At 42.8% G+C, this 20,753-nt stretch overlaps 1 long non-coding RNA gene across 5 annotated transcripts in view; it reads left to right on the top strand.

Moving 5' to 3' along the window:
• Window positions 1–20,753, top strand: part of LOC110356708 (uncharacterized) — a 279,999-nt gene that overhangs the window by 163,285 nt on the left and 95,961 nt on the right. For all 5 annotated transcript variants that reach the window (XR_010466631.1, XR_010466627.1, XR_010466630.1 and 2 more), the window contains one exon: window positions 16,537–16,652. This is a non-coding gene — a long non-coding RNA (uncharacterized LOC110356708). The remainder of the gene's footprint in view (window positions 1–16,536; window positions 16,653–20,753) is intronic.

Genomic DNA, 20,753 nt, shown 5'->3' with positions numbered 1-20,753 from the left:
AAGCATGATAGCATATAAATTCACCTGATTTTAGCTGATACAGACAGAAACATATAAGGGCTAGACTGTCAGATAATTTAAATAGCTTAACTCCACTGACTTGCTGATGAGCTGTCCTTATACATTCAACGTATAAAGCAAATATATGACCTCGGTAAATCTGGTACAGCAGTGTGGTTTTGGATGTAAACCGTTTCAAACACCGAACAGGTTCAAAAGCAAAATGAAAAGCTATTTATGAAAAAAAAAATAGCAGAAAAAAATCTAAATTTTAGAAAAACACATTTATTTCCAATGCATAATTTGAGTGGTTTTATTTATAACAAAACCTCACTTCTTTTAAAGACAAAAGCTGTTATACAATATGTTATCTCAGTGACTATCCAGCAATCATTCTTGATTTTATTTACTTAAACACTTGCAATTTTTCTCAGCACATACGAAGGGATGAGAAAATCTTGATTGCTAAGTGTGATTTCTCTAAATTGCTGCTCTCATAACAGGAATTCTAAAGGAAAAATGAAACTAGGAAGCTCTCCTACAGCAGGCCTCTACATTCCTAAACTCTCCTTTCAACTAAAAAAAAATGATAATAATAAATTCCCACTTTTGCACATTCTGTAGACTTTGTACATGACCAGCAACATTGCAAAAAGTTAATAATGAAATTAGTGGTGTTAAATTCATAACAAAGGCAAAATGATGAAAAAATTGTTTGTGCCAAAGAGAATTAAGTTTCTAAAAGTTCTTAGTTAGAAAGAAATGGGAAGAAGCTCTTTATGAAGAAGAGGGTGTACATTTTTGTGAAGAAGGCAACAGAAGGTGACATCATAGCAAGAGACAGCAGAACTACTATATGAACTCCAACCTCCTGTGGTTTTCCAAGTTCAGAACTTGTCCATAGAGCTGTGGTGCAGGTCAAAACTGGAAAGGAACTGTCTCCAAAGCCAAACTTTGTGCCTGAGGGCACAGAAATATCACAGGGGAAGCTGATATTGCAAAACTTTTATTATTTGGGACTACAGAAACACCCAAAAGCAGCTCATGGGACTTTGCCATTCCTACTGCAAACTCCACTGGTGGCATTTGGATGCAGCCTCCAGGTGGAAAGTCCTCGCTGTCTCAGAGATACAGGCAGCAACTTTTTAGTCGTTAAAATGTTTTTTTTAATAAATGCTTCACCTATCATCCAGCTCCCCCAAAAAGTATCTTCCTGCTTCTTATCCCTAGAGACTGTTGTTTTGAATCCTTTTCTTGTCTCCCAGGCTCGGCTAAGAAGATTATTTGAATTGTGCTGTTGAGTTGGTGCATCAGGCTGATGCACCAAGGCAGTTTGGCAGACATTTCAGAAGTCCCATTTGGACCCAAGTACGAGTTCACGCCAGGCATAGACCTCATGGGGAAGAGAAACAGTGTTGGGAGTGATGTGTCCCACGTGTGGGATGCAGTGTCCCATGCCCAGACCAGAGCTCCACATGCTCCCGCTCCAGCCTGGCAGGACAGAGTCATCCTCAGGCAGGTTTGTCCCTAGCAATGTGCAGTTTAGGCTTTTCAGCACTGTCACCACAGAAACGCTATCTAATTATTGGCAATTAGGAAGCAACTGCAGCTTGGGAAGCAGCACTAGGGGCAGGAATAGCAGAAACAGGAGGGTCCTGTGTGTGCTTCCGATTTCAGCCAAAACAGAACTGGGTGCGACAAGGCAGGAACTGGTTCTGCTAAGCATAAGAATGGTTCGATTTTGTCTATTCTAGTGCTGTCCAGGTTTACTTCCAGTCTGTGCTAGACCAGGGCATGGTCTGAACTGGTGCTCAGGGTTAAAGAGGCAACGCATGAGCAAAGCAGCAGCCAAACCTGCAGCCAAACTCCCTGGTTCTCCTGCCACATCCCTGTCCTGGAGCCAGGAGGGCAGGTTGAAAAGCAGCACTTACCCCAAGGGGAGCCCTTGGCCAGCAACAAAATCACAGGGATGCCTTGGGAAATGGGTATTTCTCCTTCCTCCACCTGAGGAGTGACATGACCCAGACACGGCTGAGGGCAGCGGTGGGAGGGAAAGGCCTTTGTTCCCCATCTCCCTTTGAACTGGCAATTCATATCGTCCTTCTATTTTCACACAAAAGGGTATTTGGTAATTTTGTATTCTATAACAATGAGTCTGGTATTTCCGTAGTGATGCATATTGTTATAATCTCTCTCCGCTTTGTTTCCTCGACATATTTTTTTATTAAAAAGTCTTCCCAGCCTTAAATAAGTACAGAATAAGTGTGGTCATTCTGGGAACATGAGAGGCCTGATTATCTGACCATCAAAGCCTATGCTGTAAACAGGATACTAGTAAACAGGAACTGAACCTCATATGGAGAGTTTGTGGTTTTCTTCAGCCTCTGTTTGTTATGTCTTACATCCTGTTAATTACAGAAAAAGAGCTGGAAAGTTGGAAATAATCTTTTCTCCAGATTATTTCCAGCTTCCCCCAGATAGAAGAAAATGTGGTATAGTACTGTCTTACCTTGCTTCCTTCAGATGTAAAGCATTAAGACAATTCATTCCAAGGGGATCACTTTTCAAGAAGATTAGAAGCAATTTTTTTTTTTTTAATTACAAAGTGAAAATTAAGATCTTACCGTCTTATTCAGGGAATCCTTTCAATTTTAGCACAGCTTTTAAGTGTATTTGGAGTTTGTTTGAGAACTCTTGATAGCTTTTTAAGACCATTGGTCTGACTGCTGTAATTCACAACTGAGTAGTTGGGTTCTTAGGTTGAAGATTTTGTTGCACAAAAACAAATGATGGAATTTCTTTAAAGTCGTAATTTTCAAGTTATCTATGTTGTTAGGAGGTCTTGCTAATAGTGTATCTTTCCTAGTAGACTGGCATTGTTTCCTTAGCTGCAGCAGATTGTCCATGCATCCAGAGAGGTTTCTCCAGAGCTGGCTTGTTCTTTACCTTGGATTTATATGAATGGTTGCCCATCTTTCCAGCGTGGTTCAGCCCAAGCTTCCAGAGTCGGCAAACTGATTCAGGAGTAAAATGCTGGAAAGTTTTATCTCTGAAGTTTTGCATTTTGTGGTATGTTCCTCCATTTTTGGAGTTTTGGTGCCTGATGGAGCCGCATCAGAGGAATGGTGTAAGGGGGTCATGCTTTCTTTAGATCTGCTCTTATCTGATCAGGCTTTGGCTTTGCAAAGCTGTAAGCCAAAATCTACTTGATTCGAGGTTCCATGTTATCTGTGATGAACTCGAAGTACCAACCACTGCTTATGTTTCTTAGCCAGCCCTGAACCAGAGACCACAAATAAAACTCCTGTTATGTTATTTTTCAGCTCTCTACTCTCAACACTGTTTCTTTAAACAGCTCTCTGATGCTAACCATCTGCTCCAAATTGCTGCTTTACTCTTGAGCTCTGTAAGGCCAAGTCTCATGTGTTTTACCCCCCAGCTCAGCATCCAGGCTCAGGCCAAGTCCTCGTCCACGATGCGGAATCTCAACTGCTGTCGGGTCCCATCCCGGCGGGGAGGAGTATGGAAAAGCTCTTCTGCCCCATAGCCCCTGGCTCAAGGTCTTGCAGCGCCTCTAGTCCTGGGGCTGCCACAAGGACAGGAAAATAATGTCAGGATTATGGAATCACCAGAAAGAATTAAAGAAATGTCAAAAGAATTGACCGCTTATGAACAGTAAGTTTTTGTTACTATAAAACTGCTCAGTTCTGGAGCAACTCTGCTCCCTTTAAATTCAAGGAATAAAATTTCTAGCAACTTTAACAGCAGCAGAGTGTGGCTAGTGCTGAGAGCTTTTGAAAATCCCACTATATAGCTGCACTCACTTTATGTTTCCATTTTAATGACATGATTAATAAAATACCAATGGAGCTCCAAACACTTCTGTGTTCATTTTCCAAAGCAGTTTGACTCATCCATAATCATAACCAGACTTCCAATTACACTGGATTTTAATTGTTCTCCTTTAAGCATAATTACTAGTACTCTGAAAAAAATTACTATGAGTAGCTGGTGATGAGTCGGAATAGGCATCCTTGCTTCTCTCAGTCTGTTCTGTCATTTGAGTTACGAGGAATGTAATCGGATATGTGACACTCAGACAGAGAGTGGTTTCCAGGATCTGAGAGTGCTCTGTTTCAGTTAATGTGTTAATTTGGGTTCCATCTTCTCATTTGTTCTGCTTTGATCTATCATTTCATAAAGCCAAAGCACCAGATTATTAAGTGTGTGTGCTTGATTTATGTGCAAGACTGCATTTGCATACACATTAATATTTTCAAAGTTTTGGTCCAAATTTCTGCAAGCCATAGTATGGAGTAATACAAGCTGTAATTTCACACTGTGTGGCAACAACTGGTGGGAATAAAATTGTCCTGCAATTTGGCCATATTCACATACCAGAAGCTATTTTCCATTTGGAAATTTTGAATATTACCAGTTGAAAAATAACTGTAAGCAAGCTGTAAAGTGAGGCATTACATGAGCTGAAAGGCTGAATCTCATGCTCAACATATCTAGTTTTTCAAGAATTTGACATTAAAATCTCAGCAAGTGAGACTTATTCTTTTTGCCTGAGAATGATCAACCAGGGACTTTTATCTCCTGACCGGGAGAACAGTTAGGACTGAATTTTCTGAAATGCTGCCTGAGAGGTTAGATTTGCAATTGTTCACAGCAGAGGGCTGGTTCTTGGCATAATTGTGTTTATACTCACCAAGTTAAAATGCCAGTGCCAGGATTTCGCTGCCATTTTTTGGTAAGCATCAATTATACAAGTATAAGGAGGGTGACGTTCTGACAGACTGGGTCTTTAAAATTTTAGGTCTCTGGAAACTTAAAGATACTTTTTCTCTTCTCCGACACCAAGCCCAAAGGGGTTAGCAGAGCTGCTAAGATCCAGAAATGATTGCACTTCTGTAGTACTTTCTTTTTATAATCCTTGTAGGATCCTTTGAGACATAAAGCAATACATTAATGTAAGCACAATCATATAATCCTTTAAGTTTTATTATAGTAATTATTTATATTAGATGACTATTGTTTTCATAACACTTTTTTCTTCAAAGAACTCCACAAACTCCATATTATAACTAGTTTTATCTTTAAAAGGTTTCCAGTGGGAAATGCTGATCCTTAGAAATGTGCAGTTTTGCTTGTAAAATAGCTGTTTCAGTGATCCTTTCATCCACCATGGTGAAATTCAGGGAAATTTCAGATAGAAAGGTCGGAACACCAGCCCAAAACTGTGCCAAACAGATCTCAGTCGATATAGCTGAGGATGGAGGTCTCTGGTTCAACCTCTGCACCGTGGCCTCCAGCCGAGGAACAGGGACTTGGCATGCTCTTAAATAAATCGCCCCCCTCTACCATCAGACAAACTGGATCTCCCCTTCTTTGGTTCAAAATGTCTGACTTTGTTCTTTGCTAGAATTAAAAGCTCTGCTCGAGTTAGTTTGATTTCTGGTTGACTGGTTGGCTTCGGAGATGCTGTTTTGTGTTTTCTATTAAGTATATCTGCCCCATCGCTGCTGTGGCTTTTTGTGTTACGGTGGAGAAATTAGTGGAGTTTGAAGATTATTGCGTTTCCTAGAAGTGGTCAGTGACTGGATTTGTCTTCCAATGTCTAAGATTTTATTCAGTGGAAAGGTCATCTTAAATATGAACATCATGTCCCCAGCCCTCTGACGGTTAATGATTTGAATCTCCTGCAGATACAGTTGTCCTGTTGCTTCATTGCTCAGAGCTACCAAGCCATTATCAGATCTCCATTTCTGTCCAGAAATAGGTGGTTTTAAAGCTACCCTCTCAGCTTGGAGACTGTTCTCCCTACATTTGATTTCTGCTTCGTAAATGTGTAGCAAAATTTTGCGTCCTTTTAGCTTGTCAGAATAATCTAATCCAGATATTTCTGATTTAAATTATAGCCTTTTCCAACTAACAAACTTTCAGAACTGGCTTTCCTTTTAATCCCTTTTTTATTTATTTATTTTTATACATCTTGTTTTAACAAATTATGTTGCTTCATGTCATCTTAAACGATGTGGTGTAAAATTAAAAGAAAAGCCACTTTGTATCAAAATGTTATTGAAAAAGACACCAAAATGTTTGTCATTTATTTTGCTCACAAGTAATCCCAAGCGGCAGCGCACTGTGAGGTTTTCTGTGAATGCATTTACAATAGGATCCAACCACACATTTCACTGAATCAACAGGCTTGTCTCGAGATATTTATGACATGAATGTTGAGACTTCTGTTCAGTCATCCATCCCCAGGGAAGACAGCGTTTTTGATAGCGCCTAAAGAAATTAGGCACATGTTGTAAAAAAGGATCCTTGAAACTCTTGAAAAATTGCTGAAAACACAACTTTGATAGCTAAATAGTTTAGGGTCTTACAAATACTGTGCTGATTACCTAATTTCCACTGCAAAGAGAAATGCAACAACCACCCAGCAGCTGGAACCAGCGGCAGCACAGCTGTATTCCCCATCACCAGCAGAGACAGGACAGCAACAATACTGTTTTGTCGCAGGAACTGAGAAAATACCATTAGCTCTGGATGTGCCACCTATAAAAACATCATTGTCTGTCTGCACAGCTTCAAGGCTGCCTGTCTGTCCCTCCCAGGGAGGACCTGCCCCTCGGTTTACTCCCAGAAGGGGCTGGTCACCTCTGAACTGGGACTCTGGCTCACTGCTGGGGGACCATGGGCTGCTTAACGAGTTTTTCGTTACTCCGTGTAATGTCTGCAGTCCGAATTAACTCCAGAACACATTGTATTTTTTTCAAGGCTCCATCCACAAGATCTCTGAGAAGCATTAGCAGCAGATCCCGTCCCCCAGGGGTGACGGGCTCATTCTGCAGTGGCTGCTGGGGGTGTGAGGGCAGAGCAGCCCCTCTGCCAGGCTGGTGCCACCCCTGGTCCCATGTCCCCAGCCACCTCCTCCCACCACAGCCCCTCTGAGTGTCATCTGAACTATTTTTCCAGCTAGAGCCAGACTACTTCATCATGTCCTCGGTATGAAAAAAGTTGCAAAGGGGACAATGTTTGATCCCTAAAAGCTTTCAGAAGTGTTAATTCCATGTCTGGAATATTGTCACGAAGCGGCTGAATTCCAGCGCGTAGACGAGCACAGGCGGCACCCGGGGGGACGAATGCAGCCTGCTCAAAGCTGGGCCATGTGGAGAAGGGCATTTCTTGCTAGGCTTTGTGTTCAGGCTTTTATGATTCTTTTAATATGAGAGACTCTTATCATGGTTCATTTACTTCTATGCTTGTGGTTTTGCCACTTGGGAGCAATTACAGGATCTTCTGATTCATGCTAAAGGAAGAGTGGACATTTAGATGGTGAATTATGCGGCTATTTTTTGGTGGACTTTTGTTGCCGTTGAGCTACAAGATGTTAATGTACTTTGATCCAATTAAACTGGTGATTATCTTGTGCATGGCCACACAACTTATTTTGTTAGCTGCACTCCTTGGCTATTCGAAAAGAAAATTTTGATAGAAGTTTGAACACAAGCTGTCAATGATTTGCGCCTCCTATAATAAAAACAGGCTCTTAATTAAGATCCATTATGTTTTTTTCCAGTGCATTTTTTATTTATTATTTGACCTGATTTTCCAGAATGTCTAACCATTGCGTTTTGTTCCTTTGGTTTTTTTGTCCCACCAGTACTGATGTCACTTGGAGATCTGATCATAAACATCATAAAAACAGTGCTAGGAAAAGACACAAGATATTGCATAAAGTCCAGAAAGACCGAAAGTTGAAGGATTTCTTTCAGGAGATACTTTTTTTCGCTGCTGAGTAGGTGGAGCTATTTTATTTCTCCTGATTACAGTCTAGAACAACAAGAAGTTGCTGCAATTGGTATTTGGGTGTCATTTATCATCTTGCTGAAACAATTTGACAGCAGCAGTGTTTTTCCCCAGTGCTCTTGTTGTAAATTATATATGTTTCATGCTCCACGATTAATTAAAAACAGTTTTCTTCCATTTAAACAATGTAATTTCTTGAGGTGGGAAGATGGTTTCTTTGACTGATGATCATTCATTAAATTGGGAGTAGCCATGGTTTGCCTCTTCTGAAGTTGGATGTAAATCTGGCAAAACATTTATTGCAAAGTCTGAAATTGGGCAAAATTCTGTGGAGCCCTGAGGCTCAGAAGAAGTCTGGAGTGGTGGTCAGAAGAGTCCTAAAATAAAGCAAAGGCAGGAATTTTAAGGAGGAAAAAAAACCATATGTGAATGTTTGTTCTTCTCTCAAACATTTGAGGGGATTAAAAGTCGCACCCGAAGTGGAATGTTAAATTCAACCTCAACTATGGAGACTTCGGGCCAGAATTTGTAATCCCTTTGTAGTATTTGAGCGGTGGCAAGAGCACGGAGAAGCGCTGCAGAGCTGGCCCTTGCAGGAGCGCGGAGCAGCAAAGCCGAGGTGTTGTCCTGGCTGCAACCAGCTCTGGAGATCAGACAGTAAGAGTTGCTTTCTCTGTGCTCCCTCCTCTTTCTCAGCAATTTTTCCCGATCAAACACTGATCAGATGTAGAACAGTTTCAAAACAAGTTTTCTTTCTTCTGTCAATTATCTTTCTATGAAAAACAGACTACAGACAGCCAGTCTACTCCTCTCCAATGTAGTTACTGGTTTTGGACAAGTAGCACTCCCAGAATCATTAGTTCAATTAATTGAAAACAATATTTTCATCTGATGTATTCAGGTTTCTTAATGGAGCTCTTCGCGTTTTCAACCTTCTGCTGTCTTAACCTCTTAAAGACACAAGAGAGTTGGACAGGGGGAAATTCGTGCTCTAAAAGGTGGATAAATGACCTGCTGGACATAAGGTGACAAACAATTACATAGGCAACAGCATCCCTCTGTCACACAGTGATGGGTTTTGGACAGGACAGATTAACTCAAAATAAATTGTCCATTCTGAATGGTGTACTTATCATGACCTTACACATGCTTCCCATTTGGTTTTGGGTTCTCCAGAGCTGAAAAGGAGTTTGTCTCTTTTCCAATAAATTCAAAATTACCTTTACACCTACTCTAACTGTATGCCACATTGGTTTAAATGCTGCTCCTTGAAATAGCTCTGAAGTCTTATAAATTGCAGCGAAATATATTTTTTTGCTTGTGTGTTTTTATTTAGTAGAGGGAAAGACTGTTTCCAAAGCTCCACCGGAATCGATGGGCATGGATAACTAGTTCAAGACTGGGATGGAAGAGGAGCAGAAGGTAGTGTAGTGGATGATCAAGGCCATCTTAATACTGACACAACTGCTAAAGGACAAAGCAGAGTCAGCATGTGCTGCCTGACATCCTACCAGCAAAGCAGGGACATGTGATTTCCACCAAAGGAGCTCAGAATTATTAAGAGGATTTCAGTCACTGTTTGCAGGTGAGAAGCTGGACTCATGCCCTGGTGTCTGGGGCAGGAACGGGGAGGTTGGGCTCCTAGAGGGACAACATCGGGGGGACCCTCAGCTCTTCCAGGCCATCTTTGTGCTTATCCTAAAACTGTATAAAACATCTTGTCAGTTACAGAATATATACAAATAACGTACCCTCATGGGGTTTAAAAGGATGAAATCCAGATGGAAGGTTGTTTTCTCAACAAAAAGTATGGGCCAAACCCTAATGTGCTGCAGACTGGCACGGCTGCCTGAGGACAATGCCAGTTTGCTGTAGCAGAATCCAGACACATTTTCCTACACATTTTCCTATGCAGACTTTGCTGGCTGAGCTGCATCCACAGTGTACATAGCAAACATCTCCTTTACAAGTACCAGCCACTGCTGCAGCAAACTCCGGGAGACTGACTTTCGTTCACCTGAATGTGATTCTGGGAATGTGAGTTGGGGCAGCAGCATGAACATAACTTGTGTTTATCCCCTGGGCTGTGAGGCCAGCAGCTGTTCCTATTAGGATGATTTGCATATGGCCTTGGCAGAATTTTAAGTGAATCAACTGTTCTTGATGGGTGGGGACAGAAAATCTGTCTCCTTTGGACTTGCAGTCATCGCTGTAACATTAAACCTGCATTTGGGGTGCAAAATAAAGATTTATTAAAGAAATAATGCTATTTTAAAATTAGAGTTCTTAAAGTAATTAAAACCAGAAAATAAGCGGTGTGAGAAGATGAGCAAAGAGTACCTGTGTATATTCACAGCCATTTAAACATAAACCTCTTTTATTTTTGAACGCTGATCTCTGCCTCTCCCCATCCTTCCATGTCCTCAGCCAACTGGGCAGTACAAATCTGGAGAAGCAACACATCTGGCAATTCATTTCAGTCTCATTAATTCATGTCACACAACCTGAACAGTTTATTGCTTTGCCATAAATATCTTATTTCTGTGCAGGTGTGTGTTGGTTGAGCTGGGACCAGTGCTTTGTGGCATTGTAGGTGTTGGATGGCAGAGCCTTTTAAGTCAGTTCCACAAAGTTTTTGAGGTTCTTCAGTTTGGTTTTAGTGGCAGTTTGGCATCTGCACAGCAATCAGGTGTTGAAACACCGCTGTGTGTCTGGTATTTCTGTTTCAAGAAGAAAATATGGGAAAAAGATAGATATATCCAAAGCCTGGGTGGCACAGAGAAGGTGGTGAGAGGATGTCTCTTCCAAGAAAGCAGTAAGTGGGTATCAAAATGAAAGGAGTGGATGCCAGATTCAGAGTAAGGAAAAGGATATTCTTAACACGCTCTACATTTAACCCTTAAAATCTCTGCTAGGAGACACTGTGAATGCTGAAAGTTTAGGCAGGTTCAAAATTCAGCAAACAAAAATACATTCAGACCTATTAATAATAGTACCTGTGAGTGCCCTTGCAGCACATGTCAGGGTTGCTGAGCATCCTCCGGGGAAGCATTACCCCTGTGATCCCACCAGGTAGGGCGGCTGGGGCTCCTCTGGCCAGAGCTTCAGTCGGGATTGCTGCAGCCAACCCTAATGCTCTTCAGGAGCCTAAAAAGGTATTTCACAAGGCAGCTTTGAAACTTGATTAATGTGGACAAATCACTTTGAAATATTTGGATGAAAGAGGCTGCTTAACTGCTAAGTCTAGCCCAAAAGTTGCTACGCGCGATGTGAAAACGATAACCAAGTTGACAAAACTCATTAAATGCAGCACCTTTATCATAGGGTATAATCTGTAAAATGTTGCAAGACAAAATGTTGGCAAGTTACCAGCACATCATCATCCTATTTCAGTTACAGAACAGTGACCCGGTGATAAGCTCCTACTTGTTCAGCATCAAGCACTCCTGGGATGATGTATTGGGAAATTCCCCATCGGGTACCTCAGGTTTTACTTTTGCCTGGACAGGAGAGATGAGGAGCTGCCCCCACCAGTGACTCTGTCAGTTCATGGGGCAAAAGTTCTAACAAACAGCAACAGACGTGGGCAGCAGTTACTGAAAGCTGCTTTGAAAAACGCTGTACAGATTTCACAATTAGGACACATGTCAGTCTTTTGAGGATTAAGATGAGCCTGGCCCTTCTCGTGCAGCTGATCTCCACTTGAAGGACATAAAGGTTGTTTTTCTGGTTTTGTTACAAGCGGAGATAATTAAGGTTTGGATTGTGAACATTTTATTGTGGGGGGCAAAGAAATTGAAGAGGCTTTTGGCATGGTGATAGCATTTTGGAAACACTTTGTGAGAGTCCAGATTTCTTGCTGCCATCTGGAATAGAGAAAAAAATAGCTGGGTATCATGGGGGCGTTTTCCTAGATTTTCTTATAGTAAAATAAATTTTAAGTAAAATAAGTCCAGTGTTTTAGCAAAATGGTCTGCATAGTCTATTGTTGAGTTCATCGGGAAATGTAACATACAGTGTTTTGAAGTGGTTTTGTATTCCAGTGAGAATATTTCACAAGCTTGTTCTTAGCACTTATGGAACCCTTTATATTTTCAGAGCTCCTGAAGACAACAAGCTTGCTAAAAAAAATAAAACACAAGCACTATTCTTAGCACTGTAATGTCTAAAATAATAGCACATGGACAGGAACTTCACCAATTTCAATAGGATGCCACAGCGCTTGGCGGTTTACGATCCTCCTCCAGTTCCCAACTGGCTCAGCTCAGACAGACGAGCCCGGCTGACTGGGACGGAGCCTGGGTGGGCACATTACTTTGGGGGCTGCCCAACCCCTGACACCAAGCTGAAGCAATATCTTTACCCATCTCTGAAATTTTACCACCTCTGTGATAAAACCTGGCCTGTCTTGAACACCACCAGAAAGTCTGCAGCTCCAGCTTTCTAGTGTGAAGCCTGAACTTGGAAAAAGTGGGTTTTCAAATGGCTTCTCCCTTTTTACTGATTTTCGGCCTTCTGCTTGATTTCCCAGTGAGATCTCTCAGCCTTGATTTCTCCCATTCCTGAATCGCTTTTCCAGCATTTTACAGCAGGTAGCAAAGGCTCTTTCCAAGCACCGAGCACCAGCCTTGGCACAAAGACATCTGCACCAGGAGCACTGATGTGCCGTTCCCATCCTGGGGCTCTCAGAGCCAGCCCTCCGAGCTGCCCCTGAGCAGTGTATCCATTCTCACTGTAACCCTGTTCTTTCTCCCAAAATGTAATATGAGTCCAGGAGCAGCTTTGTTGAACTATAATCTGGGTCAACAGTGTCTGGTAGGTTGAAAGGTCACACTGAAACTCCATCTGTTTTAGCTCTCCATTGGAACCATGAAAGTACTTTAAACTTGAGATGTTCTGTAGCATTCCTAAATTATCAGTAATGTGTAGTGACACCAAGAACTGTGGTCTAGAAATGCCACATTTCTCTTTTTATTTTTTTGATCTAACTGGGTGAAGCATCAGATTTAGGAAGTAAATTCAAATCAGCTGGACATAGGTCAGTGGCTGTATGTAGAAAGGGATGGTATGATAGGTGCCTCAGGCCCATAAAAAGACTGTCCTACTGAGATCTGGCTCCAGGGCTTATTAAATACCAGCCATTTTTGACTAGTAAAAGACCAAACAAAATGTGTTTTTTCTCCTTTGATGATTAAATTCAGCCTTGAAATGAGGGGTATCATTTGTATAAACACTTTGCTTTTATGTATGTGCTGTCCTAAGAGATTAGCACATCTGTATGCTTACTTTTAGGAAGTTAGTTATGGGTTTTTTTTTTGCTTTCAGGTGATAGCATATGTAATCTATAGACTGAGGGATGTGCCAGGGTGTCAGGGAGGGCAGGGCACATCTGCCTTTCTTCTGTTGCTTGTCATCCTGCCACGTCTCTTCAGAATCTGCCCTGGAAGAGCTCAGCACCGCTGGTTCCTGCTGCTTCTCAGCCCAGGTCCAGCGCCCTCCTGAATCATTTCCAATGCCACTAATTTCTGTGTGCACCAGGGTCACCTTTTTGGATGCAGTTAATACTGGAAATTAAAGGAACAAATTCACATGGGAGGAAGGTCAGGAGACACTTTTATTTCACTCTAGGGGCAAGTTCGATTAGGTTTAAGTATCTCTGATCAGCTGATTGGTTTTATCCAGTGCTGAGTGATGCAGGGCTGTGCTTGGTCAGTCTGTGCTGTGAAATATTAACAGTGGGCTGAGACTGCAGCTGCAGGAATCTGCAGGAATGTTAAGACGGGGGAATTAACAAGCTTCAATTTCAGCATCATAGTTTCCTTAATGTCTCTGTTGGGCTGTGTGAGGCACAACTGAACTGAGGGCAGTGGTGAAACACCCCATGAGATTGACTCTGGCTATGCTTGAGGGAGAAGAGCATGCCCCTGGCAGAGAGCACGTCCTTCTAAGGATGCTATGACTGCCCCAACCATGCCATCCAAAATCAGCCAGGTTACCTTGGAAATAAGTCTTTGCAAACTCAGCTGTGCAGGGAAGGGGTGATGTGTGGCTGGGGCAGTTACCTCCTGACGCTGGGCTTTAAAGCAAAGACCACACTGGTTTCTATTATTTATGGCTTACACAGAAACAGTGACATCCTTGGCGACCTCCTCCTGCCACCTTTAACCTTTTGGCTCTGTCTGCTGCCTCCCCATCCTCAAGCGACACAAAGATGAGAACCAAACTCCTTGCTCTGGACTCCAGTGTGATAATTGAGCGGAGTCACGCTAACTACACAGAGACAAATCTGCAACTGATTATGAGGTTTTCTTCTCAATTAATTGTCAGAAGCAAAGGGATGTTTGATGTTTAATGTCTTTTTCTTCTTGTTAAATGCCTTCTCTTTGCCACCCATCCTCAGACACTGGGAATGGACGGAATTGTACAATGCAAAGGCTGCAGAGTTGTCAGTGTGTTCACACACAATCCACCCCAAGTGTTTGTCTGCTGGTTTGATGCTACACACAGGTTTGTAGGGGACCTCAATTTTAGATCTGTTGACAGTGGCATCGGCATCCTACTTGGAGGCACTGAACAAATCCTAAACCCGAGTTCAGGGAGTGAGATTTAGATGCTATGCACTATCTCTGGACCAGGAGAGGGAGGATGCGGCTCCTCTGCGCTCTGTGGGTCCAGGATCTGATTGTGAATGTTACAGTGTGCCTGGGCTGGCCTCACAGATCTGCCTTTGCATGGGGGAAGATAATTCCCTGTCTTTGAAAATCTTCTTTGGAGCTGATGCTTCTTCATGTGGTCTGAACCCAGGAACAGCCCTTTGGCTGTCAGGAGTATTTCCAGGGAATAAAAATAGGGAAACAGCAATGGAAGGAAAATAGTGAGAGTTTTAAAAGGGAGAGGAACCATGGTGTGCCCTGTGTGACTGGACAGCAGAGACTTCATTTAAAGTGAAAATCCAGGACCAAAAGACAATTAGTCTGTGAAACCTTCTGCTTTTGTGCTTAAAATAATTTATTTTTAAAAAATGGTGAAGGCATCAACAGTTTGTAGACATTTTACATCTTAGGAAATGGCAAACTCCTCCAGTATTTTATAAATTAAGAGGCTTTACGAAGGTGCAGGGGGCTAGCAGTTCATTTTTGCAGCAGAAAGATGAAGCTCAGCATCCTGGGGAATGCCAGTGTTGCTGAAGCCATTGCAGGAGCTGGCAGAGAGCAGCCCTTTTGTTCACAAAGCAAAACGCCTCCAAACTAGACCTGTGTGTAAATCCCGAGCCCAGTCAGGTCAGTGGCAAAATCTGTGCTTATTCCTCTGGGGCTCAGTTTCAGTCCCAATGTCTTCCGTAAGACTGCTGGGGCTCAAAATTGAGCACGACTTGAAAGATTTGAACTAAATGCAATTCAGGGAATTACTGGCAGAGCTCTGATTAAGACTTTAAGAATTCCTGGCTCCCAGTCCCATGCTGTGACCACAGGCAGGACTGAACTGATTACAGGAAATCTTTGGGAGGCTCATTATTTTAGATCTAATATTTTGGACTTTCAGGAAGATCCAGTGTAGATGAGAAAGTAATGGATATCTCTAAAAAAAATGCGAAATAGCAACCAGGCTTTTGTAACTTGGAAATTGCCAGAGAAAACAAGTAAATCAATCTGCATTAGACTATGTTTTAAGTAACCAATTGCACCAATTACTTAAGATAAATCTCTTAATTTGTTCTGTTTTAGAAACACCAGAGATGCCTTATTTCACTCAAAAGAAATAATAAACACTGTATTTGAGGTATTATACATCCCTTTTCAGAATTTTATAGTGAATCTCATGTTATAGTAATGATGGCTTTCATTCTGCTTAACTACTTTATTACAGCTAGAGGCAAGGTTTATATACTTGTATGTTCATAAGTATATATGTGCATAAAATGAATAATTGGCAAAATTTGGCAGTTTTTGATGTGCTGAATGAACTGATGTGCTGAACGGGATGGGGAACAGGACAGATTCAGAGGAAAACTCAGCCCTGTGTATGAATCTGCCTCACTGACTTTTCTAGTGTGGTTAATAATTTCCCTTGAAAGTGCTGCAGAAGCCGAGTCAATAATTATTTGTTCAGCGCAGATGCACAAGCCAGTTGTGTGCAGTGCACAGGCCAGCTGGCATTTCTCCTGACTGGTCTGTGCTTTTCAGGCACAGAAGTGCAGACATCCCCGACTATTAGAGGTGAAGGTTTAACTATCACATAGCTAAACTTCAGTACCATCTGCTTTGGTGGGAGTGTTTGATTCTCCCTCATGCCTACAGAAAATATTACAATAACGTCAACTTCTGTTTTGTCTGGTTTTTTTCCTTATAAATTAACTATATGTTTAAATGTGCTGTCAGATTTGATCTCAGTTGCAATGAAAGTTCAAGTCACTTCTTGTCTTATCCAAAACAGTGCATCCTGTCTTTACCTTACACACACACAGCCTCGGATGTGTCAGACTGAGCACCCAAACTCATAAGCAACTTCTAAAAGCACTGGGCAACATGAACTCCCTGTGCCTCGTTCAGGTAATGTCCCTCTGCTGTGCTGAAATCTCTCCCTGCTTTTCAAGCTAAGAAGATGCCAGACAGCAGTAGCAAAAAGCATAGAAGTGTTTCACATGAAAAGAATGGCACTTCAAGAAGTATATAGACTGATTCCCCCCAAAATGGATGAAATTATCTGTTCTTTCAGGTTTATCAAGCAGACCTTCACTTTGCTGGATCCCAAGGGATATAAGGACAAGTTCAACTTGGGTCGCCCTTCTCAGTTTCCTTAACTGATGTGTAACTTACAGCTGGATGCATCATGTAAGTAGACACAACATCTTCATATGAAGTCCTTCCTATGAGTTCTCGTGAGCATTGTAACATATATGGGAATATTGCCTCGTGTTTGCATGGCAGCCCTGGCTGCAGCAGGTGCTCCGTCCTCCTACAACATGGATCTCACTTCTGAATACGCTACAAAAATCGGTGCGCTTGAGGCAAAGGTGACTGCAGGCATGGACAGAGGCAGTGCATTGCATAAAGCACACAGAAAGGTTGTTTCTGTGATGCATCAGCTAGGCTTTGTAACTCATTATAATCAGGTTTTGAGCAGCAATGAAAAACTGTGGGGGAAGGGGAGAGTAAAAAGAGCTTTTCAAATAAAACTAGAGTCAATAGGTTTATTTTCTCACTGGAACCAGAAAGCTAGTATTTCTGTTCTTGTTGAAATTTGTTGGTTGTTTGAGGCAAGATTTTTCATGCAGAATCTTCTACAAGAAAAAAAATAACAAAAATTTATGTCCGGCATGGGGAACCACCAACCTGCAGGTGGAGGTGCCAACATGTTCTTGTCTTCTAAGTTCAAGGTAAGAGAGATGCAGGAAAGTTGCATTCAGTTCCCGTCTTTGCTGTTCTGTTTTGAAACCAAATGAACCAACAAACAAAATCCCTGCACCTTAGAAATCACATCTCTCATAAGATTATCTGTGCCTTTTCCAGGAGTCCCAACAGCTCCTGTTGGAACACTTGTACTAAATCACATCTTTAAATGGTCATTAAGGCTGATGATAGAAGGTTGGTCTGAACATCCCCCCAGAACTCTGAGGCTGGATCTCCCCTGCTCATCCACTGACCTACAGGGAAAGGGAATCATCTCCCTGGATGTGAGAAACTTGCCTTGGAGAGGTTTCTTTTGTTTGAAATGACAGAAATAGCACTTTTAGTGAACAAAAAGGTTTTGCCTGGGTCTAGTTCTCAGTACATCAAGTCAGTAGCCAGGCCTGATGTTGGGGTTGAAGTGAGGTCCTGATCATGGCTCTTGCATCACAGACAGACTCCCGTGGTGTGAAGTCTGTAGGTGATGAGGGTGGCACATGTTTTACCCACCTTCTCTGCTGCCAGGACGTGGTTCTGGGTTGGGTTTTTTATGTTTGTCCTTGGTGCTGGTCAGGTGCTGGCTGGGGACATACACAGTCCAGCTGTTTTCGCACGCACACACCGTCATTTTGACTCAGGCGGGTGTAAAGGAGGCTGATGTGTGGTTTGTTGGGATAGCTGTGGTATCTCTCAGGCTGTGCAGGAAGGCCTGTAGGCTAGATGCTGAGGGCCTTCCAAAGCTAAGCCTCAAATCAAACACACTAAATTAAGCTACGGCATATGCAACACATCATTTCAGTATTTATGTTTGCAGCCTCCAGCTCCGGTATCAAAAACCCTTGGAGAGGAGTGCAATAAATAGCCAGTTCACAGAGGAGTTGGCAAGATCTATTATGTTTACGATTCTGCACAAATAGTGTTGACAGATTTCTTTTGATACAGAGATAGCTTCTGCACTCAAATCAGTGAGGAGAGCTACACTTGGGAGGATTTGTCCCCAGCTGACATCTATATCATTAGGTGCCTATAATTCCCTGCATGTTGTGTTTTAAACACTCCCATGTAAAGGGACTTTATACAGACAGTGATTTTATGCTATCCTTCTGAGATGATAATCCTAGTGTTATCTCTTTGGCTGGTTTTATATCATTGCAATTAAGTGATAATAATTTTTGGCTGTCCAATAGAGTCCTTAATGTGTGTGATGTGCTGCAGTAATCGAGACATGCGGAAAACATCCCATTAAATTTACATTCTGAGGCTTTGGTACAAGTGCCATGGAATCAATGGGAAGTTTTTCCTTGATTTCCGTAGGAGCTGGATGTTGCCCAAATAGTGCGAAGCAGCCTCCCACGCTCCAGAACAAATTCAGAGAGGCATATGGTTACTGTCAAGGGAACAGGTGGATATTCATATGGTTTGTAAAGGACCTGGAGACAGCTTGTTGCATTTTGATAAGAAGGTTATTCCAGGCAACTGGAATAGTGAGAAAACAGAGAGAAATACAGCATGGGCAGCAGAGGCAGCAGAAGCAGGCATGGGTGAGACTGAGATCTAAGGGTAAGGAGAAGCCTGACACAAAGTTATGCAGGGTTTTGGAAATGGGGAGAAAAAGAAGTAGAGAGGAAGCTCAGCATGTTTGAGAGCAAAGGGTTTTGTGATGTTTTTTGCTGGGGCTGGAGGTATTTGTGGGGGATGGAGGGAAGAGGATGGTCCACGGGTGGGTGCAGTGGGGACAGGGCAGTGTCTTCAGTGCAGAAGGCTGCACCGCGGCTGCTGCTGAGATCTGCCCCCTTTTTCTCCCCTGCCAGACGTGTGGTTACAGGGAAAAGCAGCCAGGATGGCCCCCTCATCCTGGACACGGTGCTGAGCGGTGGCAGGGGTGGTTGGGGTTGTTACAGCCCACGGCAGCAGCCTGACACGGCCTGGGCTTCATGTCGCTGGCACCTCTGGAGAGCAATAAATTAGCGGATCAGGGGAACTGCCTTGCTCAGGCTGAGTTTGAAAACAAGATCCACTTTCAGCCCCTGCCATTCAGCACAGCAGGAAACCAAAAGCTTCTGAGAGGAGAAATGAGATATGGCTTCAGCGGGGCAGAGCTGAGCACAGAGACTTGTCCCTGTGCACTTGTCCCCACCACAAAGCTGGCATTGCCATCCTGCGGGCACAGAGCATGGTTCATATGGCTCATATGGGGCGTATCCAGCTCCTTCCTCTGCCCCGGGCTTGGAATAATCTTTGTGTGTGCTGGGACGGGGTGGAGTGGGTTAGGATCAGCTCAGGCTGGGAAACGGAGATAATCTCAAGAAATGAGCAAGCAAAGACACTCTTGTGCAGCAAACCTTGAATATGGGTTCACCCAATGTGTTGTGGTGAGATATTGCAAATGCTTAAAACAGAGCAAGGATTTATAAAGTGTTGTCACACAGCAGATCAGAGATCTGCTGGAGACTACATGAAAACTATCACAAAATGTTCCATGTAGTGAACTGCAGTGCATAACTTTATAATGGAAGCCATTGTATTTTTGCCATTTGCAAAATGAAGGCAATAAAAAGTAATTAAAAAAAATGAAGAATCCTGTGTGTATGAGAGAATTTTGTAACTGGAACTCCTTGTTTATACTTGCTCAGCAATTAAGCTCCTGTGATGCTAAAATAGGAATGTTAATAATTTGGAAATGCTAGATCAGCACCCTAGCAGTTATTCTTCTAATGGATGTGTTGGAAAGGTATTGAAAAAGATAACTGATCCTTGTTGCTATTATTTTATTATCTCAGGGAGTAGTTTGTAAGAGTCCTCTTGAGCATTTATCTGATGTATCTGCCAACCCTAAGAAACTATTTCTGAGTGAACAAGGCCATGTTTGTCCCAGAGAAAGTGGTAACTTAACAACCCTTGTTAAAATAGGTGAAGAGAAAACCCAGCAAAGAATCATCTCATACTCGTGCTGAGGTGGCATGGAGGCATGTCCATGTGGAGATATTCCTCCGTGCTCAAGGAAAGGTTTAAGCTGCTTGTCTTTGAAACTGAATTTTCGTTTTGTTTTGAAACGTGAAGGAAAGAAGAAAATATAAATGCAGATCATCCTGTGGACTTTCAGCTTTCACCTTGTCGATCTGTGTGAGAACGACAGTCGTAGCCAAGCAAGCTGCTGAGTCCTGTGGCCAGGAGCCCACCCGTGCAGGGTCCCTGTCACCGGGCACTGCTTGTGCCCAGTTTCTGTGGGCACACCAGAAGGGGCCCCAGGCTCCCTGAGGCCAGTCGCTCTCCCCAAAATAACAGGAATTAACAATATGGGGCATGACATGGCCTGGCACATACCTGCGGGCCTGGCATACACCCGCGTTAGGCGGATCTTTGTTTGCCCGTTGTATTTGCTCAGGCTTTTGTAGTTCCTGCGAGTCGCTGGCCAGTGCTACCCAACGGATTGCATTACTTTTATTGCAAAAACATGCGATCTGCCGGGAGGCGAGCGGCTGGGGCGCCAACAGTGCAGCGTGAGCTCCCCCTGCACGCAGCCACCCGCAAGTCCTGCCTGTCCCC

This window comes from Columba livia, chromosome 16 (genome assembly GCF_036013475.1).
Source record: "Columba livia isolate bColLiv1 breed racing homer chromosome 16, bColLiv1.pat.W.v2, whole genome shotgun sequence".
NCBI lineage: Eukaryota > Metazoa > Chordata > Aves > Columbiformes > Columbidae > Columba > Columba livia.
Note: the sequence above shows the minus strand (reverse complement) of the source record. Positions and strands in the feature narration are given on the sequence as shown.